Source organism: Somniosus microcephalus, unplaced genomic scaffold (assembly GCF_052327205.1).
Source record: "Somniosus microcephalus isolate GS21.2 unplaced genomic scaffold, FLI_Smic_1.0 unresolved_chr1, whole genome shotgun sequence".
NCBI lineage: Eukaryota > Metazoa > Chordata > Chondrichthyes > Squaliformes > Somniosidae > Somniosus > Somniosus microcephalus.
In genome coordinates, this window is record NW_028225179.1 from 28,327,472 (window position 1) to 28,351,491 (window position 24,020).

Here is a 24,020-nt window from a genome sequence, read left to right on the forward strand (position 1 = left end):
ATTTATGTTGCCATAGATTTCATAAGCTTTGAAAATCAGGCCTGTCGAAAATGGGCGGGGTCGCGGTCAGTTGCGAATCATTCTGGGTCTGTTTAAACCGCGAGTGCTCACAGCCCCGGATCATTCTGTGTCTGTTTGAAATGGCAGAGCTCACAATCTCGGATCATGCCGTTTTTTTAGAAGCAGAGCGATTTCAGCTTTGATGACCGAGTTGTTGAGTTTAACAAAATGCGCCAGGGCTCGTCCGGGATTTGAACCCGAGACCTCTCGCATTTTAATCGTGAAATGCCCAAAGCGAGAATCATACCCCTAGACCAACGAGCCGCCGATGTCATTTCCCATTTGCATTGAGTTTCACTGCGCTGGTGCGAATCCAGCTCACAGAGGACCTGTTAATACAGTTGAAATATTTTTATCTTTTCCTCAATCCACTTCTTTTTTCGAACAGTTTCCTTGAACCTGCTCACAATTCGCCCCATAAAAAGAGATTCAGCGGCATCAGCGGCCGCATAGACTAATGGATTAGGCATCTGACTTCTGTTGCAAATTCTTCAGTTATCAGAAGATTGAAGGTTCAAGTCCTACAAAGGTCTTTTAAATATCTCAGCGACACTTTTTATATTCTGAATCTGGCGTGAAACCGGCCATTTTTGACAGTCCCTCATCTGAAGTAACGGAAGGCCTGTTGCTTACATTAAGCTGATTGTACATTTTCAACATTGTAGATCTGTGTGCACGGGCAGGATAAGCGGTGAAGTTGAATTTCTTTCAGGGTAGTTCTAATTAGATGTAAAAAGCAAGAAATGGAATATCTGAAAGCAGTATATTGGTGAGACGAGGTGGCCGAGAGGTTAAGGCGATGGACTGCTAATCCATTGTGCTCTGTACGCGTGGGTTCGAATCCCATCCTCGTCGTTACTGTATTACACGTTTGATGCTAATGCACTTTCCAAGCGTTTCACTGAATCTTACTTGAAATACAATTTCGTGAAAATTGCACTGGTGTTGCTGGTCTGTGCCCCTGCATTGCTGATATCTTGTTAAAATTAAAATATTCCAAGAAATTTCTCAACCCACCTTGAATGAAAGTGGAGATGAGATCGTGAATTCGGAGATTGAGAACCATCTCTTCCTTTGAGATTGGCACCGAATGAAAAGACGAGCGGCAACAGAGGCAAATGATTAGGGAACAGGAACATAAGTTTCTCCTTTGGAATTTCAAAAATATTGATCAAACTTAAAGACGAGATTTTCTGTTTTTGTGTCTTTGGTTGAGAGATAAATAATGCGCGAGAAATCCTCGTTCTTTTCAGCATTCTCTCATGGGATCTGAAGCCCCAGTTTAACATCTTACTAGAAGGACGGCACTGCCGACAGTGCAGCACTCCCTCAGTACTGCCCTGGAGTGTCAGCCTGGATTATGCACTCAAGTCTCTGGAGTGAGGCTTGAGTATGCTGCCGCTGAGCCACGGCTGACACCTAAACTCAGTTCATTTGGCTGGAGTAAAATGACGGAGATAATGGGAAAAATGATAATGGAGTAAATTTTCAAGTTGGTGTCCAAGATTAAACCGGGCATCGTTTTAGAAACAGCCCGATTTATGTTGCCATAGATTTCATAAGCTTTGAAAATCAGGCCTGTCTATAATGGGCGGGGTCGCGGTCAGTTGCGAATCATTCTGGGTCTGTTTAAACCGCGAGTGCTCACAGCCCCGGATCATTCTGTGTCTGTTTGAAATGGCAGAGCTCACAATCTCGGATCATGCCGTTTTTTTAGAAGCAGAGCGATTTCAGCTTTGATGACCGAGTTGTTGAGTTTAACAAAATGCGCCAGGGCTCGTCCGGGATTTGAACCCGGGACCTCTCGCATTTTAATCGTGAAATGCCCAAAGCGAGAATCATACCCCTAGACCAACGAGCCGCCGATGTCATTTCCCATTTGCATTGAGTTTCACTGCGCTGGTGCGAATCCAGCTCACAGAGGACCTGTTAATACAGTTGAAATATTTTTATCTTTTCCTCAATCCACTTCTTTTTTCGAACAGTTTCCTTGAACCTGCTCACAATTCGTCCCATAAAAAGAGATTCAGCGGCATCAGCGGCCGCATAGACTAATGGATTAGGCATCTGACTTCTGTTGCAAATTCTTCAGTTATCAGAAGATTGAAGGTTCAAGTCCTACAAAGGTCTTTTAATTATCTGGGCGACACTTTTTATATTCTGAATCTGGCGTGAAACCGGCCATTTTTGACAGTCCCTCATCTGAAGTAACGGAAGGCCTGTTGCTTACATTAAGCTGATTGTACATTTTCAACATTGTAGATCTGTGTGCACGGGCAGGATAAGCGGTGAAGTTGAATTTCTTTCAGGGTAGTTCTAATTAGATGTAAAAAGCAAGAAATGGAATATCTGAAAGCAGCATATTGGTGAGACGAGGTGGCCGAGAGGTTAAGGCGATGGACTGCTAATCCATTGTGCTCTGCACGCGTGGGTTCGAATCCCATCCTCGTCGTTACTGTATTACACGTTTGATGCTGATGCACTCTCCAAGCATTTCACTGAATCTTACCTGAAATACAATTTCGTGAAAATTGCACTGGTGTTGCTGGTCTGTGCCCCTGCATTGCTGATATCTTGTTAAAATTAAAATATTCCAAGAAATTTCTCAACCCACCTGTGGAGATGAGATCGTGAATCGGAGATTGAGAACCCTCTCTTCCTTCTTCCTTCCTTTGAGATTGGCACCGAATGAAAAGACTAGCGGCAACAGAGGCAAATGATTAGGGAACATTAACATAAGTTTCTCCTTTGGAATTTCAAAAATATTTATCAAACTTAAAGACGAGATTTTCTGTTTTTGGGTCTTTGGTTGAGAGATAAATAATGCGCGAGAAATCCTCGTTCTTTTCAGCATTCTCTCATGGGATCTGAAGGCCCAGTTTAACATCTTACTAGAAGGACGGCACTGCCGACAGTGCAGCACTCCCTCAGTACTGCCCTGGAGTGTCAGCCTGGATTATGCACTCAAGTCTCTGGAGTGAGGCTTGAGTATGCTGCCGCTGAGCCACGGCTGACACCTAAACTCAGTTCATTTGGCTGGAGTAAAATGACGGAGATAATGGGAAAAATGATAATGGAGTAAATTTTCAACTTGGTGTCCAAGATTAAACCGGGCATCGTTTTAGAAACAGCCCGATTTATGTTGCCATAGATTTCATAAGCTTTGAAAATCAGGCCTGTCGAAAATGGGCGGGGTCGCGGTCAGTTGCGAATCATTCTGGGTCTGTTTAAACCGCGAGTGCTCACAGCCCCGGATCATTCTGTGTCTGTTTGAAATGGCAGAGCTCACAATCTCGGATCATGCCGTTTTTTTAGAAGCAGAGCGATTTCAGCTTTGATGACCGAGTTGTTGAGTTTAACAAAATGCGCCAGGGCTCGTCCGGGATTTGAACCCGGGACCTCTCGCATTTTAATCGTGAAATGCCCAAAGCGAGAATCATACCCCTAGACCAACGAGCCGCCGAATGGCATTTCCCATTTGCATTGAGTTTCACTGCGCTGGTGCGAATCCAGCTCACAGAGGACCTGTTAATACAGTTGAAATATTTTTATCTTTTCCTCAATCCACTTCTTTTTTCGAACAGTTTCCTTGAACCTGCTCACAATTCGCCCCATAAAAAGAGATTCAGCGGCATCAGCGGCCGCATAGACTAATGGATTAGGCATCTGACTTCTGTTGCAAATTCTTCAGTTATCAGAAGATTGAAGGTTCAAGTCCTACAAAGGTCATTTCATTATCTGGGCGACACTTTTTATATTCTGAATCTGGCGTGAAACCGGCCATTTTTGACAGTCCCTCATCTGAAGTAACGGAAGGCCTGTTGCTTACATTAAGCTGATTGTACATTTTCAACATTGTAGATCTGTGTGCACGGGCAGGATAAGCGGTGAAGTTGAATTTCTTTCAGGGTAGTTCTAATTAGATGTAAAAAGCAAGAAATGGAATATCTGAAAGCAGTATATTGGTGAGATGAGGTGGCCGAGAGGTTAAGGCGATGGACTGCTAATCCATTGTGCTCTGCACGTGTGGGTTCGAATCCCATCCTCGTCGTTACTGTATTACACGTTTGATGCTGATGCACTTTCCAAGCATTTCACTGAATCTTACTTGAAATACAATTTCGTGAAAATTGCACTGGTGTTGCTGGTCTGTGCCCCTGCATTGCTGATATCTTGTTAAAATTAAAATATTCCAAGAAATTTCTCAACCCACCTGTGGAGATGAGATCGTGAATCGGAGATTGAGAACCCTCTCTTCCTTCTTCCTCCCTTTGAGATTGGCACCGAATGAAAAGACTAGCTGCAACAGAGGCAAATGATTAGGGAACAGGAACATAAGTTTCTCCTTTGGAATTTCAAAAATATTTATCAAACTTAAAGACGAGATTTTCTGTTTTTGGGTCTTTGGTTGAGAGATAAATAATGCGCGAGAAATCCTCGTTCTTTTCAGCATTCGCTCATGGGATCTGAAGCACCAGTTTAACATCTTACTAGAAGGACGGCACTGCCGACAGTGCAGCACTACCTCAGTACTGCCCTGGAGTGTCAGCCTGGATTATGCACTCAAGTCTCTGGAGTGAGGCTTGAGTATGCTGCCGCTGAGCCACGGCTGACACCTAAACTCAGTTCATTTGGCTGGAGTAAAATGACGGAGATAATGGGAAAAATGATAATGGAGTAAATTTTCAACTTGGTGTCCAAGATTAAACCGGGCATCGTTTTAGAAACAGCCCGATTTATGTTGCCATAGATTTCATGAGCTTTGAAAATCAGGCCTGTCGAAAATGGGCGGAGTCGCGGTCAGTTGCGAATCATTCTGGGTCTGTTTAAACCGCGAGTGCTCACAGCCCCGGATCATTCTGTGTCTGTTTGAAATGGCAGAGCTCACAATCTCGGATCATGCCGTTTTTTTAGAAGCAGAGCGATTTCAGCTTTGATGACCGAGTTGTTGAGTTTAAGAAAATGTGCCAGGGCTCGTCCGGGATTGGAACCCGGGACCTCTCGCATTTTAATCGTGAAATGCCCAAAGCGAGAATCATACCCCAAGACCAACGAGCCGCCGATGTCATTTCCCATTTGCATTGAGTTTCACTGCGCTGGTGCGAATCCAGCTCACAGAGGACCTGTTAATACAGTTGAAATATTTTTATCTTTTCCTCAATCCACTTCTTTTTTCGAGCAGTTTCCTTGAACCTGCTCACAATTCGTCCCATAAAAAGAGATTCAGCGGCATCAGCGGCCGCATAGACTAATGGATTAGGCATCTGACTTCTGTTGCAAATTCTTCAGTTATCAGAAGATTGAAGGTTCCAGTCCTACAAAGGTCTTTTAATTATCTGGGCGACACTTTTTATATTCTGAATCTGGCGTGAAACCGGCCATTTTTGACAGTCCCTCATCTGAAGTAACGGAAGGCCTGTTGCTTACATTAAGCTGATTGTACATTTTCAACATTGTAGATCTGTGTGCACGGGCAGGATAAGCGGTGAAGTTGAATTTCTTTCAGGGTAGTTCTAATTAGATGTAAAAAGCAAGAAATGGAATATCTGAAAACAGTATATTGGTGAGACGAGGTGGCCGAGAGGTTAAGGCGATGGACTGCTAATCCATTGTGCTCTGCACGCGTGGGTTCGAATACCATCCTCGTCGTTACTGTATTACACGTTTGATGCTGATGCACTTTCCAAGCATTTCACTGAATCTTACTTGAAATACAATTTCGTGAAAATTGCACTGGTGTTGCTGGTCTGTGCCCCTGCATTGCTCATATCTTGTTAAAATTAAAATATTCCAAGAAATTTCTCAACCCACCTTGAATGAAAGTGGAGATGAGATCGTGAATCGGAGATTGAGAACCCTCCCTTCCTTTGAGATTGGCACCGAATGAAAAGACTAGCGGCAACAGAGGCAAATGATTAGGGAACAGGAACATAAATTTCTCCTTTGGAATTTCAAAAATATTTATCAAACTTAAAGACGAGATTTTCTGTTTTTGGGTCTTTGGTTGAGAGATAAATAATGCGCGAGAAATCCTCGTTCTTTTCAGCATTCTCTCATGGGATCTGAAGCCCCAGTTTAACATCTTACGAGAAGGACGGCACTACCTCAGTACTGCCCTGGAGTGTCAGCCTGGATTATGCACTCAAGTCTCTGGAGTGAGGCTTGAGTTTGCTGCCGCTGAGCCACGGCTGACACCTAAACTCAGTTCATTTGGCTGGAGTAAAATGACGGAGATAATGGGAAAAATGATAATGGAGTAAATTTTCAACTTGGTGTCCAAGATTAAACCGGGCATCGTTTTAGAAACAGCCCGATTTATGTTGCCATAGATTTCATAAGCTTTGAAAATCAGGCCTGTCGAAAATGGGCGGGGTCGCGGTCAGTTGCGAATCATTCTGGGTCTGTTTGCACCGCGAGTCCTCACAGCCCCGGATCATTCTGTGTCTGTTTGAAATGGCAGAGCTCACAATCTCGGATCATGCCGTTTTTTTAGAAGCAGAGCGATTCCAGCTTTGATGACCGAGCTTTTGAGTTTAACAAAATGTGCCAGGGTTCGTCCGGAATTTGAACCCGGGACCTCTCGCATTTTAATCGTGAAATGCCCAAAGCGAGAATCATACCCCTAGACCAACGAGCCGCCGATGTCATTTCCCATTTGCATTGAGTTTCACTGCGCTGGTGCGAATCCAGCTCACAGAGGACCTGTTAATACAGTTGAAATATTTTTATCTTTTCGTCAATCCACTTCTTTTTTCGAGCAGTTTCCTTGAACCTGCTCACAATTCGCCCCATAAAAAGAGATTCAGCGGCATCAGCGGCCGCATAGACTAATGGATTAGGCATCTGACTTATGTTGCAAATTCTTCAGTTATCAGAAGATTGAAGGTTCCAGTCCTACAAAGGTCTTTTAATTATCTGGGCGACACTTTTTATATTCTGAATCTGGCGTGAAACCGGCCATTTTTGACAGTCCCTCATCTGAAGTAACGGAAGGCCTGTTGCTTACATTAAGCTGATTGTACATGTTCAACATTGTAGATCTGTGTGCACGGGCAGGATAAGCGGTGAAGTTGTATTTCTTTCAGGGTAGTTCTAATTAGATGTAAAAAGCAAGAAATGGAATATCTGAAAGCAGTATATTAGTGAGACGAGGTGGCCGAGAGGTTAAGGCGATGGACTGCTAATCTATTGTGCTCTGCACGCGTGGGTTCGAATCCCATTCTCGTCGTTCCTGTCTTACACGTTTGATGCTGATGCACTTTTCCAAGCATTTCACTGAATCTTTCTTGAAATACAATTTCGTGAAAATTGCACTGGTGTTGCTGGTCTGTGCCCCTACATTGCTCATATCTTGTTAAAATTAAAATATTCCAAGAAATTTCTCAACCCACCTTGAATGAAAGTGGAGATGAGATCGTGAATCGGAGATTGAGAACCCCTTCTTCCTTCCTTTGAGATTGGCACCGAATGAAAAGACTAGCGGCAACAGAGGCAAATGATTAGGGAACAGGAACATAAATTTCTCCTTTGGAATTTCAAAAATATTTATCAAACTTAAAGACGAGATTTTCTGTTTTTGGGTCTTTGGTTGAGAGATAAATAATGCGCGAGAAATCCTCGTTCTTTTCAGCATTCGCTCATGGGATCTGAAGCCCCAGTTTAACATCTTACTAGAAGGACGGCACTGCCGACAGTGCAGCACTACCTCAGTACTGCCCTGGAGTGTCAGCCTGGATTATGCACTCAAGTCTCTGGAGTGAGGCTTGAGTATGCTGCCGCTGAGCCACGGCTGACACCTAAACTCAGTTCATTTGGCTGGAGTAAAATGACGGAGATAATGGGAAAAATGATAATGGAGTAAATTTTCAACTTGGTGTCCAAGATTAAACCGGGCATCGTTTTAGAAACAGCCCGATTTATGTTGCCATAGATTTCATAAGCTTTGAAAATCAGGCCTGTCGAAAATGGGCGGGGTCGCGGTCAGTTGCGAATCATTCTGGGTCTGTTTAAACCGCGAGTGCTCACAGCCCCGGATCATTCTGTGTCTGTTTGAAATGGCAGAGCTCACAATCTCGGATCATGCCGTTTTTTCAGAAGCAGAGCGATTTCAGCTTTGATGACCGAGTTGTTGAGTTTAACAAAATGTGCTAGGGCTCGTCCGGGATTTGAACCCGGGACCTCTCGCATTTTAATCGTGAAATGCCCAAAGCGAGAATCATACCCTAGACCAACGAGCCGCCGATGTCATTTCCCATTTGCATTGAGTTTCACTGCGCTGGTGCGAATCCAGCTCACAGAGGACCTGTTAATACAGTTGAAATATTTTTATCTTTTCCTCAATCCACTTCTTTTTTCGAGCAGTTTCCTTGAACCTGCTCACAATTCGCCCCATAAAAAGAGATTCAGCGGCATCAGCGGCCGCATAGACTAATGGATTAGGCATCTGACTTCTGTTGCAAATTCTTCAGTTATCAGAAGATTGAAGGTTCAAGTCCTACAAAGGTCTTTTAATTATCTGGGCGACACTTTTTATATTCTGAATCTGGCGTGAAACCGGCCATTTTTGACAGGCGCTCATCTGAAGTAACGGAAGGCCTGTTGCTTACATTAAGCTGATTGTACATTTTCAACATTGTAGATCTGTGTGCACGGGCAGGATAAGCGGTGAAGTTGAATTTCTTTCAGGGTAGTTCTAATTAGATGTAAAAAGCAAGAAATGGAATATCTGAAAGCAGTATATTGGTGAGACGAGGTGGCCGAGAGGTTAAGGCGATGGACTGCTAATACATTGTGCTCTGCACGCGTGGGTTCGAATCCCATCCTCGTCGTTACTGTATTACACGTTTGATGCTGATGCACTTTCCAAGCATTTCACTGAATCTTACTTGAAATACAATTTCGTGAAAATTGCACTGGTGTTGCTGGTCTGTGCCCCTGCATTGCTCATATCTTGTTAAAATTAAAATATTCCAAGAAATTTCTCAACCCACCTTGAATGAAAGTGGAGATGAGATCGTGAATCGGAGATTGAGAACCCCTTCTTCCTTCCTTTGAGATTGGCACCGAATGAAAAGACTAGCGGCAACAGAGGCAAATGATTAGGGAACAGGAACATAACTTTCTCCTTTGGAATTTCAATAATATTTATCAAACTTAAAGACGAGATTTTCTGTTTTTGGGTCTTTGGTTGAGAGATAAATAATGCGCGAGAAATCCTCGTTCTTTTCAGCATTCGCTCATGGGATCTGAAGCACCAGTTTAACATCTTACTAGAAGGACGGCACTGCCGACAGTGCAGCACTACCTCAGTACTGCCCTGGAGTGTCAGCCTGGATTATGCACTCAAGTCTCTGGAGTGAGGCTTGAGTATGCTGCCGCTGAGCCACGGCTGACACCTAAACTCAGTTCATTTGGCTGGAGTAAAATGACGGAGATAATGGGAAAAATGATAATGGAGTAAATTTTCAACTTGGTGTCCAAGATTAAACCGGGCATCGTTTTAGAAACAGCCCGATTTATGTTGCCATAGATTTCATAAGCTTTGAAAATCAGGCCTGTCGAAAATGGGCGGGGTCGCGGTCAGTTGCGAATCATTCTGGGTCTGTTTAAACCGCGAGTGCTCACAGCCCCGGATCATTCTGTGTCTGTTTGAAATGGCAGAGCTCACAATCTCGGATCATGCCGTTTTTTTAGAAGCAGAGCGATTTCAGCTTTGATGACCGAGTTGTTGAGTTTAAGAAAATGTGCCAGGGCTCGTCCGGGATTTGAACCCGGGACCTCTCGCATTTTAATCGTGAAATGCCCAAAGCGAGAATCATACCCCAAGACCAACGAGCCGCCGATGTCATTTCCCATTTGCATTGAGTTTCACTGCGCTGGTGCGAATCCAGCTAACAGAGGACCTGTTAATACAGTTGAAATATTTTTATCTTTTCCTCAATCCACTTCTTTTTTCGAGCAGTTTCCTTGAACCTGCTCACAATTCGCCCCATAAAAAGAGATTCAGCGGCATCAGCGGCCGCATAGACTCATGGATTAGGCATCTGACTTCTGTTGCAAATTCTTCAGTTATCAGAAGATTGAAGGTTCAAGTCCTACAAAGGTCTTTTAATTATCTGAGCGACACTTTTTATATTCTGAATCTGGCGTGAAACCGGCCATTTTTGACAGTCCCTCATCTGAAGTAACGGAAGGCCTGTTGCTTACATTAAGCTGATTGTACATTTTCAACATTGTAGATCTGTGTGCACGGGCAGGATAAGCGGTGAAGTTGAATTTCTTTCAGGGTAGTTCTAATTAGATGTAAAAAGCAAGAAATGGAATATCTGAAAGCAGTATATTGGTGAGACGAGGTGGCCGAGAGGTTAAGGCCATGTGACTGCTAATCCATTGTGCTCTGCACGCGTGGGTTCGAATCCCATCCTCGTCGTTACTGTATTACACGTTTGATGCTGATGCACTTTCCAAGCATTTCACTGAATCTTACTTGAAATACAATTTCGTGAAAATTGCACTGGTGTTGCTGGTCTGTGCCCCTGCATTGCTCATATCTTGTTAAAATTAAAATATTCCAAGAAATTTCTCAACCCACCTTGAATGAAAGTGGAGATGAGATCGCGAATCGGAGACTGAGAACCCTCTCTTCCTTCTTCCTTCCTCTGAGATTGGCACCGAAACAGTTATCAGAAGATTGAAGGTTTAAATCCTACAAAGGTCTTTTAATTATCTGGGCGACACTTTTTATATTCTGAATCTGGCGTGAAACCGGCCAATTTTGACAGTCCCTCATCTGAAGTATGAATGGGAGAGGTTCCCAGGTTCAAATGATGGCTTTTTACCGTTCCAGAAGGTCGGATTCTCTTTTCTCCAGAGAATGTTTGAGCTCCAGAGGACAGAAGGCACAGGGTTTGTCGACACAACACTCGTGGAGTAAAGAAAAATTTTCCAGCAAGTGCGCAGATTGAAGCTTACATGAGGTGCGCAGGTTGAAGCTGACATGAGGTGCGCAAATTGAAGCTGACATGAGGTGCGCAGATTGAAGCTGACATGAGGTGCGCAGATTGAAGCTGACATGTTAATTAATCACAATTCAAACGGACTCATTGGCGATTTCCATTCCTTGAAGGACATCAATGAACGAGTTGTGGTTTTGCTGCAAAAGTTCATCACTAAATCCTGACTGTACAGCGACTCTGGCGGGACTCCAACCCACAACCTTCCCACCATTAATTAGAAGGCCAACGCGCTATCCATTGACCCACAGAGCCGATTACACTCAAAGATTCTGAATCCGTAAGTTTGAGCTTCTTTATGGGTGAACGCGAGACTTGAAGATATGTTTTGATAATTTCCCTGTAAATCATTTCCACCTCCGTCCTTTCCCGAGGTTTGTACAAACGAATGAATGAGAGGATCAGGCACATCACTCCGAGAAACTCGTCCGCTAAACAGTGAAAAGTGACAGTGTTTATTGTGAGGGGTTTCGAGTTATTCACACACAATCTGGTAAAAAAATTTAGCCGCAACCCAGACACGTCGTCTTATGATCTGGAGTCAGGCGAGTTCCCCAAATCATGTTGTGTCTCCAAAACCCCCATAAAGAGGCGCTTCCTTCATATGTTGGTACTTTGAGACAACACTTCTTAAATCCTAACTGTGTCACACATGAATGCTTTCAAACCCCCGCTAGCTCCCGCGGGGGGTGAGGCAGCCATGAGAAGCAGCATTCCCTGTGAGCGCCCATATCCCGCTCGCTTTTGCCGCCAGCTGCCAGTGATCTACAACAAATCCAAATGCAGAGACAGGGCGCAAAGCATCATCAGGGAAAGAGGCACGGGCTCAAAATATAAATTAGTGGGATAGGATCAGAGGAACAGTTAATGTCCTGGGATGTGGACTTCGGTCAGAGCTGCAGTCAAATAAGTGTGAGAGAGAGAGAGGAACTATTTCCTCTGGTGGGAGGGTCCAGCAGAATGGGAAATAACCATAAAATTAAAGCTATCACGTTCAGAGATAATGTAAGGAAGGGCTTCTTCAGACAGAGGGTAGTGGGAATCCGGAACTCTCTCCTACAAAAGGCTTTTGAGGCCGGGGGTCAATTGACAATTTCTAAATTGAGGTTGATAGATTTTTGTTAGGCAAGGATATGAAGATTTATGGAATCAGAGCAGGTAGATGGAGTTACGACATGATGTAATTGAATGGCGGAGCAGGCTCGATGGTTAAATGGCCACCACCTGTTTCTATGTTCCTATGACTGAAACAGCTGTAAACAACAATTGCATTTTATTCATATTTAGCAGCAAACCTATCCGTGCCGTGCGCAACTATGCTGTGGTGAGAGCAAACACCCCGCAACTGATGTGTGCCGCTGTTATCGTAAAGTGACTGGTGATCTGCGTTCTAACCACAGCAACCACGGTTGGAATCCTTATTACAGCACAGCTGGCTTTATATTGTCTGTTCTCTGATAGACCGCTGGGACACATCAGTATTTACCACCTGAAGAAATGTGTCTTATTGGTGATGAAAACCTATTTATTCCTTCAAAACCCTGCACTCTCACATACCTGTGTTGATGCTCCATAATACAAACCCGCCAACATTATCATCCTTTCACAATCACCAGCCCTCCGTTACTTTCCTCCTTCCATTTCATTGTCACTTTCCTGCGGTGTTGTCTAATCCAACATTCACTTTCAGCTGCTTACGATGTTACGTTTGATCTGCTACCACCGCTGGTTTGGGCACAGGACCCATTCGCACCAATTTACATTAGTGCCTTAGAACCAGTCGATACCTTTAGATCTGTGGGACTGCTCGACAGACAAGGACAGTGGCCCGATTGTTCACAACATTTTCTTGGGGAATCTTGTGATAGTGGGCTTGTTAACTGAAGGACTGGATTTTATTGTCTTGCTGGTTGGCGCTTTTCCCAAAACTGTTGTGATGCGTGAACGATGGCCAGCATCACCTAGCAGCCAATGAGGGTTGGAATGTGAAACTTTGGCTGGCTGGCGTGGTGCAGTTAGATCGAAAGCATTCCGCCTTAATCTTAACAGGTCTTTTGAAGTGTGCCATTGAACCAATTAACAGACAAATGAAAAGGGCGCTAGTGGATGAACGCAGCGATTACAGGAGGTTGGCCATAATTGAAAGGTTTTTGAAGGCCCATGGCGAGGGACACATTGTTCTTTATGAAGAGTGGGAGCAAAATAAAGTTTAACAGAAATTAATTGTACAGACTTGGTGCCAATCAGAAAACTGCGCTCATCTAAAATCAATAAAAATAAGAAATTAAATGAATTTTCAAATGATAAAGTAAACCATTTTTCCAGCTTCCTAGGCTGGATAGCTCTTTGTTGGCCGTCGTGGACACGATGGGCCAAAATGGCCTCATTCCGTGCTGTAACTTTCTATGATTCTATGATTCCTCATCATTTGCTTTTCCTGTCAATCTTTCAAGCGCTGTAAAGCCAGTGTAGATTGGAGATCGCTCTCAGCTTCTCCCATCGATGTGAAAATGAAACAGGACGAGGCGAGGATTGCCTTGGTATTGATTTGGATAGAGAACTGGTTGGCGGACAGAAAGCAAAGAGTTGAAATAAACGGGTCATTTTCCGAGTGGCAGGCAGTGACTAGTGGGGTACCGCCAGGATCGGTCCTAGGGCCCCAGCTGTTCACAATATATATTAATGATCTGGACGAGGGAATTGGATGTAATATCTCCAAATTTGCAGGCGACACAAAGCTGGGTGGGAGGGTATGCTGTGAGGAGGATGTCGTGAAATTCCAGTACGATTTGTACAGGTTGGGTGATTGGGCAGAAACATGGCAAATGCACTATAATGTGGATAAATGTGAGGTTATCCACTTTGGTGACAAAAACAGGAAGGCAGATTATTATTTGCATGGCAATAGATTGGGAGAAGAGGAAGTGCAAAGAGACCTGGGTGTTCTTGTGCACCAGTCGCTGAAGGTAAGCTTGCAGGTGCAGCAGGCGGTTAAGAAGGCAAATGTTATGTTGGCCTTCGTAGCAAGAGGGTTCGAGTACAAGAACAAGGATGTCTTGCTGCAGTTGTACAGGGCCTTGGTGAGACCGCACCTTCAGTATTGTGTGCAGTTTTCGTCGCCTTACCTGAGGAAGGACGTACTTGCCATGGAAGGAGTTCAGCGAAGATTCACCAGGCTGTTACCTGGGATGGCAGGAATGACGTATGAGGAGAGATTGTGTCGATTGGGCTTATACTCACTGGAGTTTAGAAGATTGAGAGGGGATCTCATCGAAACCTATAAAATTCTGTCAGGCCTGGACAGACTAGATGCAGGAAGGTTGTTTCTGATGGCCGGAGAGTCCAGAAACAGGGGTCATAGTCTAAGGATAAGGGGTAAGCCATTTAGAACTGAAATGAGGAGGAATTTCTTCACCCAGAGAGTGGTGAACCTGTGGAATTCTCTGCCACAGAGGGCAGTGGAGGCCAGCTCCTTACGTATATTCAAGAAAGAGTTGGATATATCTCTTAAGGCTAAAGGGATCAAGGGATATGGGGAGAAGGCAGGGACAGGGTACTGAATTTGGATGATCAGCCATGATCTCATTGAATGGCGGAGCAGGCTCGAAGGGCCGAATGGCCTACTCCTGCTCCTATCTTCTATGTTTCTATGTTGCCCCGAACAGCAGAGCTCGGCACTGATTCTATTTCTGATGTCGCAGGAGTTGTTCCTCTAAAGATTCCCCTCACCATTGAAACGACTGTTATAACTCACTGGCTTTAAATGGACGATTTTATTATATGTTGGATAGTTTCAATCAAATAGATTTTAATAAATGTGCAAAAAGCCGAGGTTAGGACTGGAACTGATAAGCTTTTGATCACAGAGTTAACATCAAAACCAGGCTCCTTGCCCAATAAGGCAGGAAAGTGCGAACAAGGAAAGACAGAAAGATTCAAAATTCCGCCACGCGTTTCATGGCCACCGGGCGTTCCAAAGTGCATTGCAGCCAATGAAGTACTTTTAAAGTATATTCACTGTTGTAATGTCGGAAACGCGGCAGGCAATGGAATGGAAGGAAGGAAGGAAGCGGGGAAAGATCTATCTGTAATCCGAGATCTCTGTTCCATTAGAACTGGGTGAAATATTAGTTTGAGAAAGTGAGAGAATTTTACACAGCGAGAGGTAAGATTGTCTTACTTGGTTACTGTAAGATTTTCAGGCCAAGTGTCTTCCAACTGGATGAACAGTCCATCACCTTAACCTCTCACCAACCTCCATCTACCTTTATTATCCAAAGAGGGTCGTCCGAAAATCCCTTTTATTTCAATATTTTAGCTTCCAAAGGATAGAAACAACGATTAATAAAGTCGTCCTTACCGCCTCTTCTGCCTGTGCTCCCAGATTGACAATATGGAAACTGTGGAGCTGGCTTCTGGGAATAGACGGATTTTCATATTTACGTCGCAGTTTCTGCACATCTGGGACTGAATTCCCGCTGTTAAAAATAAACTCGTGAGTTTCTTGCGATACAATGGAATTAGGCTCTGCGCTTATTTTCTAACAATTACTTATTTGAAGACTTCTGCAATGTCTCCAGGGTGAGGAAATTGTTGATGTTTGACTAAAGATTCTTTTCAAGCAAGCATCATACCACTGGAGCAATGAGCCGCTGGTAGAAAACCTTTCAACGCTTGGAGTAATACAATCATAGAATTCTTAATGTGGTGATGAAAATCATTGGGCCAATCCTTCCCGTGCCGGCTCTCTGCACGAGCTGTCCAATTATTGCCACGTCCCTGCTCTAACACACAGTCCGACCAATGTTTTTCATTCGAAGTATGTATCGAGTAATTTGAGCCGTGCCATGAGCTAAGTGCAGCATGCTTGGGAGGAAAATGCGACTTTGGACTTGAGATTCTGTCGGATTTTTCTATTAACTCTCTTCACTCTTTAGGGTAATCAGAGCTAAGATCAACCAAGGCTTTAAACTTTTCTATCAAATTGGATTTATTAATATTTAAATATAACAAGCTTTGAACTTCCCGAGGCAGAAACGTGAAATGCTTTCTGCATTGCCTTTAACCAATTGGCCATGCTGAATTCAGAAATATCTGACGCTGCACTGATTGTTACATAACCATTTCGTTGGTTTGGTGATATATAATTTGCAGCAAATTCTTAAAGTTGAAAAGAGCTGCAGCGATCATTGCAATAAACTAAACCCTCCGATATTAAGTGTATGGAATATCCTGCAGGATAATGAAAATAAACAGCAGGAATATTGTGTTCTGCTCCCACGTGATACAGATCAGCCTCAGCCTCTGCTCCCTCCCTGAAACTTTGCTACAATTGTACAGGGTCTTGGTGAGACCACACCTGGAGAACTGTGCAGTATTTTGATTTGCCTTTTATTCTTTCATTAACAGAAACACGAATGCGACTGGAGAATTGAAACGTAAGGTAAGGAGAGCATTGGTGTTTCAGGGGTAGCATTCTCGCCTGCCACGCAGCGACCCGGGCTTCGGTTCCCAGTCAATGCAAAGCTGATTACTAAAGTATTCTCAGGTTTGATTGCGGCCGCTCTATACAATTCGATTAAAATGCCCAACAGAGAAAAGAACGGAGTTTATTTAACATTAAGTTCATGCCAAAGCTCATTCGGTCTCATTACTCACAATGACGCATTTCATTCCAAACGATGCTTTCTTATTATTATTTATATTTTCATTGCTGTTTTTGCAACCGTGCAAACTACCGCACCATCTCCACCCTCCCTTTCCTCTTCAAAACCATTAACATGCTGTCGCCTCCCAATTCCGTGTCCATCTATACCGGAACTCCATGCTTTAATCCCCCAATCACGTTTCCGCCCCACCACAGTACCGAAATTGATCTTATCAAAGTCACAAGTGACATCCTATGCGACTGTGACAAACGATAAACTATCCCTCTTCACCCTTCTCGAACTCGCTATAGCATTTGACATAGTTCACCACACCATGCTTCTCCAGCACCTCCAGGCCGCCGTCCAGCTGGATGGGTCTGCACACGCCTGGTTCCATTCTTATCTATTCAGTCGTAGCCATAGAATCATCTACAATGGCTTATCCTCCAGCTCCCGCACTATTATCACTAGTGAGCCCAAGGATCTATGCTTGGTCCCCTTCTATTCCTCATCAACAAGCTTTCCCTTGGCGACATCATCCGAAACCACAGCGTCAGTTTCCACATATATGCTGATACCCAGTTCTACCTCACCATTGCCGCTCTCCACCCCTCCACTGCCTCTGTTTTGTCATTCTGCTTCTACATAATCCAGTACTGGTTGAGTGGATATTTCTTCTAATGGTGTATGCGGAAGACCAAAACCATTGATTCCGGACCACGCCACAAACTCCATTCCCTCGCCATCAACTCTATCCCTCACTCACTCGTAACTGTCTGAGGTTGAAGCATACTATTCACAAACATGGTGACATATTTGACCCCGAGAGGAGCTTCTGACAACATATGTGCTCCATCACCAAGACTGCCTGTTTGCACCTCCGGGACATCGCCCGACTCCATCCCTGCCTCGGCTCATCTGCTGCTAAAAAGCTCATCCTTGCTTATGTTAACTCTAGACTTAACAATTACAATGCATGCCTGGCCGGTCTCCCACGTTATATCCTCCGTAAATCTGAGATCATCCTGGCTGCCCGAGTCCTAACTCGCACCAAGTCTCGTTCATCCACCACCCCTGTGTACAGAACAGGAAGCTGGGTAGCTGTGGAAACCCGGAGGGAACGAGAATTTTTCCATTTCGTGTCCAGCTTTTGACAAAGCAGAATCGCTGTATGGCAGCTTTCTATCAAATATGATTATGGAGCATGAAATTACAGGCAGCTCGAGTCATAGTAATGAAGGATTAAATGCTTGCATCATTGTTAATACATCAATGTTGCAGCAAGCGCGAGGTGAGATTTGTTATGTTGCGCCATAAACTGATGGCTTTCCACTAAAATATTGCACTCGTTTGGGATTTGAACGTAAGCCCTCTTGCATATCATTCAGTGAAATACCTTAGCGGGAATCACAACACTAGAGCACAAGCCACTGGCCGCATTGCCGTTCAGCCAGTGTATGATTTCATGGCCAGCCACATCCAATCAGACAGCCTTTGACACCACTTCTGTCCATCCAATCCAAATTCAAATTCCAGCAAAACTCGTTGACATAAAGTGTAGGTCGTTGAGGTGCCTTTATTCCGGAATCTTTGCCAACACGCTTGCGCTTGAGATTCACCCAGATTGATTTGGGAACATGCTTTCTGAATTTTCAACGGCAGTTCAAGGTCAAAAGCCTGGAGCAAAATGAGGGTTCGTCCGGGATTTGAACCCGTGACTTCTCTGAAGTTCCAACCAATAAACCCGAAGCGAGAATCATACCCCGAGAAAAACGAGCCAGCTGGTGGAAGCAAATACACTCAAGAGGTATCCATAATCAAGCCATGTGTTGGTCATTCTTGATAACCAGAGCATTTGAGGCCGAAATAGCTCTGATTTTGCCTTCCCTACCTGTCTTCTAAAGTGCCACACTGCTCCACTCAGTCAGTTAATGAACTGTTAGGAAAGTAATGCACCGAGACAGCAGGAGCCCATGCTTGGTCCGCAGCAGAGTTTCTGCATTAGTTTGGCGCGATGCCTCAGAGTTGGACAATGAATCAGCAAAGGCAGTGAGAAGACATGGAGGCAGAAAGTGATGCAACAATCGCCCCGGAAGTGACATTCGATTCTGTGACTGAGACAAGTTTTGCTTGTGGAGGGGGTTTGCTGTCAGTTCATAGCACCACCCATCTCCTGCACTGCCCTTTCTGTTATCTGCCACATTCGCACATTCAGGGTCGGGCCCGGGCAGATTTAACCCTGTCTCACCCGGGGCCACTGAAGGTTCCATCGCCCCTGATTACCAACTCAACCAGTCTGTAAATTAAACCTGAAAATCTCCCTCGCAAAGGGCAGGAGCGCATGGGGGTGGGGGGGGAGCTGTGACCTCTGTCCAAATTTCAACCCAATAAGCGAAGTTTGTATGTCTTTAAAGATCCTACATGTGTGCTGTGTGTGCTAGGCCGATGTAGCAGAGCCTGGTCTCCAATCATCTTTGATCCCCTTGCCATTGCACCAAGACCTTGTTCTGTCAAGCCCGTGTGGTAGCTGGAGTGAAACGGCCACCCCACATTAGAAAAGTTCACGCACACGCATCTTCCAATGTTTAAAATGAAGTTCGGGACCTGGAACATCAGGATCCTCATGGCCAACCCCAACAGCGACAACCCGGAATGCTGTACAGCTATCGTTGTCAGGGAACTCAGCCATTTAGACATAGACATCGCTGCCCTAAGCGAGACCCAGCAGGCAGGGAAAGGCCAGCTCAAGGAGCAAGGCGGTGATTAAACCTTCTTCTGGAAAGGCAAATCTGAAGAAGAGTGCCGCCTCCATGGGGTAGGCTTCACCATAAAAAATGAGCTAGTTGAACGTCTCAGAGTCTTCCCTGGTGTAATAAATGAACGCCTGATGACTCTACGGGTCACCTTAGCCCAGAACCAGTGCGCTGTGTTCATCAGTGCGTGCGTCCCAACACTGGAAGTCACAGACGACACCAAAGAGGAATTCTACTCCTGTCCCGAGTCCCAACGGGCGACAAGCTGATCCTCCTTGGTGACTTCAATGCCAGAGTTGAAAAGGACACAGACCTCTGTGGAGGTGCGATCGGCAGATAGGGAATAGGGAAAGCCAACTCCTAAGGTAGCCTCCTCCTGATGAAATGCTTAGAACGTAACCAACACCTTGTTCCATCAGAGAGTCAAGTACAAGTCTTCATGGCAACATGCTTGCTCCAAGCACTGCCATCTGCTGGACTACGTCATCATCCGAGCGAGGGACCATAAGCAGGTCCGCATCACCTGCGCATGACAGGAGCTGACGATTGCTGGACAGTCCACTGCCTAATCCACTCTGTCATCACCATCAACGTAGCCACAGAACAGCGGCGGCAACAGAAGCAATGCCACAGGAAAATCAACGCTGGAGCACTCAAAGACCCTGCTTAGAAAGCCCTGTTCAGCCTGCAAGCCACAACCAACCTGACGACTCCCAGTGATTCAGAGGCACAGAGTGTCCACAGCGCCTGGTCTGCACTCAAGACCTTCATAATAAGCACCTGTAAAGAGACGCTCGGTCACTCGACCAGAAATACCAAGACTGGTTCGACGGGAATGACCAGGAGATCCAGGAGCTAATAAGCCACAAGCGCAAGGCATGCCTGATCTGGAAACAGGAACAGAACTCGAAAGCAAGAAAGCAACTCTACAGCCGCCTGAAGGCCGAGGTCCAACATAAAACTAGTGACAAAAAGAACAGATGGTGGGTGGAGAAATCACAGGAGATCCAGCAGCTAACCAACAACCACGACGTCCGTGGATTCTTTAGTGCAGTCAAGACCACCTACGGCCCAAGCACCCAAGGTCCTACCCCACTGTGGGCCAAGAATGGAGAGGTACTCATCAAGAACAGAGAGGCAGTGAAATCCCGCTGGCAGGAGCACTTCAAAGATCTCCTTAACCGAGAATCTGTCTTCGATGCAAATGTACTCAACTCCATCCCGCAGGCTGGCAAGAGGTTGAAAAGGCCATCTGACAACTGAAGAACAAAAAGGCTCAGGAGCAGATGGAATCCCTAACGAGGCACTAAAACATGGCGGAGAAGCACTACTGCCGTGAATTCATGAACAAATTTCTCTTATCTGGAAGGAGTGCTAGCCAGGGGATCTTACAGATGCCGTAATTATGACCATCTTCAAGAAAGGTGACGTCCGATTGCGGTAATTACAGAGGAGATTCCCTGCTGTCTGCCCCAGGGAAAGTCATCACAAGAATCCTCCTCAATTGCCTTCTCCCCAGTGGCTGAAGAGCTCCTCCCAGAGTCGCAATGCGGATTCCGCCCACTAAAGACCACAATGGACATGACCTTCACCGTGCCTCAATTACAAGAGAAATGCAGGGAACAGCACCAACTGCTGTACATGGCCTTCTTTGACCTACAAACACCTTTGACACTGTCAACCATGAGGGATTATGGAGTGTCCTCCTCAAATTCGTCTGCCCTCAAAAGTTTGTCACCATCCTCCACCTGCTCCACGACAATATGCAAGCCATGATCCTGACGTATGGTTCCACAACAGACCCAATTCATGTACGGACCGGGGTCAAGCAAGGCTGTCTCATCGCACCAACGTTCTTCTCAATCTTCCTTGCTGCAATGCTCCAACTCACCTTCAGTAAGCTCCCCGCTGGAGTGAAGCTAATTTACAGACCAAACGGGAAATTGTTAAATCTCCATCGCCTCCAGTCCAGATGCAAGTTCGTCCCATTTTCTGTCGTCTAATTGCATTATCCAGACGATGCTTGCGTCTGCATACAGTCAGAATTCGAACTCCAAACCATCATCAGCACCTTCACTGAAGCCTACGAGAGCATGGGCCTTACACTAAACATCCATAAGACGAAGGTCCTCTACCAACCTGCCCCGCCACACAGTACTGCACCCTGATTATCAAAATCCACGACAAGGACTTGGAGAACTTGGACCACTTTCCTTACCTCGGGAGCCTACTGTCAACAAGGGCAGACATCGATGACGAAGTCCAACACAGTTGCCACTGCAGCCTTCGGTCGCCTGAGGAAGAGAGTGTTTGAAGACCAGGACCTCAAACCCGGCACCACGCTCATGGTCTACAGAGTATAGTGATTCCTGCCCTCCTGTATGCCTCCCAGACATGGACCATGTACAGCAGGTAACTCAAAGCACTGGAGTGGTAGCACCAAAGCTGCCTCTGCAAGATCCTGCAAATCCATTGGCAGGATAGGCGCACCACCATCAGTGTTCGCGCTCGGGCCAGCATCCCCAGCATCGAAGCTTTGACCACGCTCGATCAGCTCTGATGGACTATTTAGTCTCATGCCCGGTACGAGACTCCCAAAGCAAACGCTCGACTCAGAACTGCGACACAGCAAGAGAGCCCCAGGAAATGCTTTAAGGGAAACCTCAAAGCCTCCATGAAAAAGTGCAACATCGCCACTGACAACCTGGCCCAAGACAACACAAAGTGGTGGAGAAGCACCCGGGAAGGCGCCGAACACCTCAAGTCACTTCGGCGGGAGCAAATGGAAGCCAAGCACAAGGAGCGCATGTTAACCCAAGCGTCCCACCCACCCGCCCCTTCAACCACCGTCTGCCCCACCTGTGACAGAGTCTGTAGGTCGCGCATTGGACTCATCAATCACCTGAGAATTAATTTTTAACGTGGAAGCAAGTCATCCTCGGGTTCCAAGGCACTGCCTAAGAAGAATGCCCCGATTTATGCTGCCATCGATTCTTAAGCTATGAAAATCATGCAATGTCTATAACGAGCGTTGGATCGGTAGAATCATAGAATCTTAGAAATTATGCCCAGTATACCCAAGTCCAGGTCATTATTTATATATAATAGAGCAGTGCATGTGGCCTCAGACAGCGTATTACAGCCCATCCCTGGGAAACGATATACCCCGGCCCAGCCAAACCTTCCTACACACCGAGCACAAGCACAGCAAAAACACACACAGCAACATTTGCCGAGGAACCGCAGTGAGTAAAATGTTCTTTTATCTCTGATAGTTGTAAATACATTTTGGTGACTCTGCGTTAGTAACAAATGTAGTTGTGAGTTGTTGTGTTGAATATAAATACATTTTGTTTATTTGTGTTAGTGTTTATGTATTTGAATGCAACAGTTTTATTTACAATTGTACTGCGGCGCATCTGTATTCGTTATTAATGTAATTTTTGTGTATATATTTGTACTTATGTTGCTTGTAAATAAATCGTAAATAAATGCAAATACAATTATAACACAGCAATACAGGCAGCGATGCTATCCGGCTTTGCAGCACCTGCCGCTTGTAGCTGCAATGGCCGGAAGGGTTAATGCATTGGGCTTGAATTCCACTCGGGTTTTCCTGCTTGCTGCGATACTGTTTAAAGTTCCGTACAATGCTCGAATAAATAAGAGCTGGAGCTGCCGGGCTACATTTACATCGATCGCCAGGGCTGATCTAACCCGCAAAAGGGGCAGAAAAGGGGAAAGAAAGACTGAAACAACATTCAGTCTGGCAGAGCTGGACATCCAGCAGATTGACATTTCAGCCGAGCAGACGATGAACCTCCTTCTTGAAAATGGTTCGTCAGTCCAGCTCAGAGGGGATTAAGCATCATGAAAGTCGGAATGGACTGGAGCCACTTGTATAACAGAAAGTGTAGGGGGCAGTTTCCCTTCCTTGAAGAACATTAATGTTTCAGTTGCAGAATTTGTTTGCACCACTTGCCACTCGGCCCAAGGTTCAGCCGAGCCGATCACGTGGAGTTGAAGCATTCCTCCAGTCAGTTAATTCAGTGGCATTTCAAGAGAAATAAGAAATTAGCGTCATTAGATGCATTTGTCCTAAACTGATGCCTTTTGCACATCTCGGGGAGGCCAGACACGCTCTGTCTGTCTGTTACTGTCTGTGAACATTAACGGGAACTGGCCGCCAGTTAAATGTTTATCAGCAAACCAAAGAAAGACAAATCAACAGAAAGATGTGTTACTCGGCCCGGAGCAAAGGTGCAATGGATGTCCTTCAAAATAATTGCCCCAGACATTTTCTGTGGATCTAATTTTGTAAAGTTTAGATTTTGCATGTTACAAATATTATAATAAACTGTAAAACAACAACAACTTGAATATATATAGCTCCTTCATAGAATCATAGAATGGAACGGTTACAGCATGGAAGAAGGCCATTCAGCCCGTCGAGGCCGTGCCGGCTCTCGGCAAGAACACTTGAGCTAGTCCCTGGCACCAGCCCATTCCCGTAGCCCTGCATTTTGTTTTCCTTCAGATACTTATTC

The 24,020-nt window shown here is 45.2% G+C and overlaps 5 non-coding genes across 5 annotated transcripts; 3 read left to right on the plus strand and 2 right to left on the minus strand.

Annotated features, from left to right (window-relative positions):
• Positions 1-833: 833 nt before the first annotated feature.
• On the plus strand, positions 834-915 carry trnas-gcu (transfer RNA serine (anticodon GCU)). The gene has a single exon. It is a non-coding gene; the product is annotated as a tRNA-Ser (tRNA).
• Positions 916-1,833: 918 nt separating this feature from the next.
• trnap-ugg (transfer RNA proline (anticodon UGG)) lies at positions 1,834-1,921 on the minus strand. Its single transcript is given in 2 exon segments — positions 1,834-1,869; positions 1,886-1,921. It is a non-coding gene; the product is annotated as a tRNA-Pro (tRNA).
• A 509-nt stretch (positions 1,922-2,430) lies between these two features.
• On the plus strand, positions 2,431-2,512 carry trnas-gcu (transfer RNA serine (anticodon GCU)). The gene has a single exon. It is a non-coding gene; the product is annotated as a tRNA-Ser (tRNA).
• A 919-nt stretch (positions 2,513-3,431) lies between these two features.
• trnap-ugg (transfer RNA proline (anticodon UGG)) lies at positions 3,432-3,519 on the minus strand. The gene is given in 2 exon segments: positions 3,432-3,467; positions 3,484-3,519. It is a non-coding gene; the product is annotated as a tRNA-Pro (tRNA).
• A 510-nt stretch (positions 3,520-4,029) lies between these two features.
• On the plus strand, positions 4,030-4,111 carry trnas-gcu (transfer RNA serine (anticodon GCU)). Its single transcript has one exon. It is a non-coding gene; the product is annotated as a tRNA-Ser (tRNA).
• Positions 4,112-24,020: the final 19,909 nt, after the last annotated feature.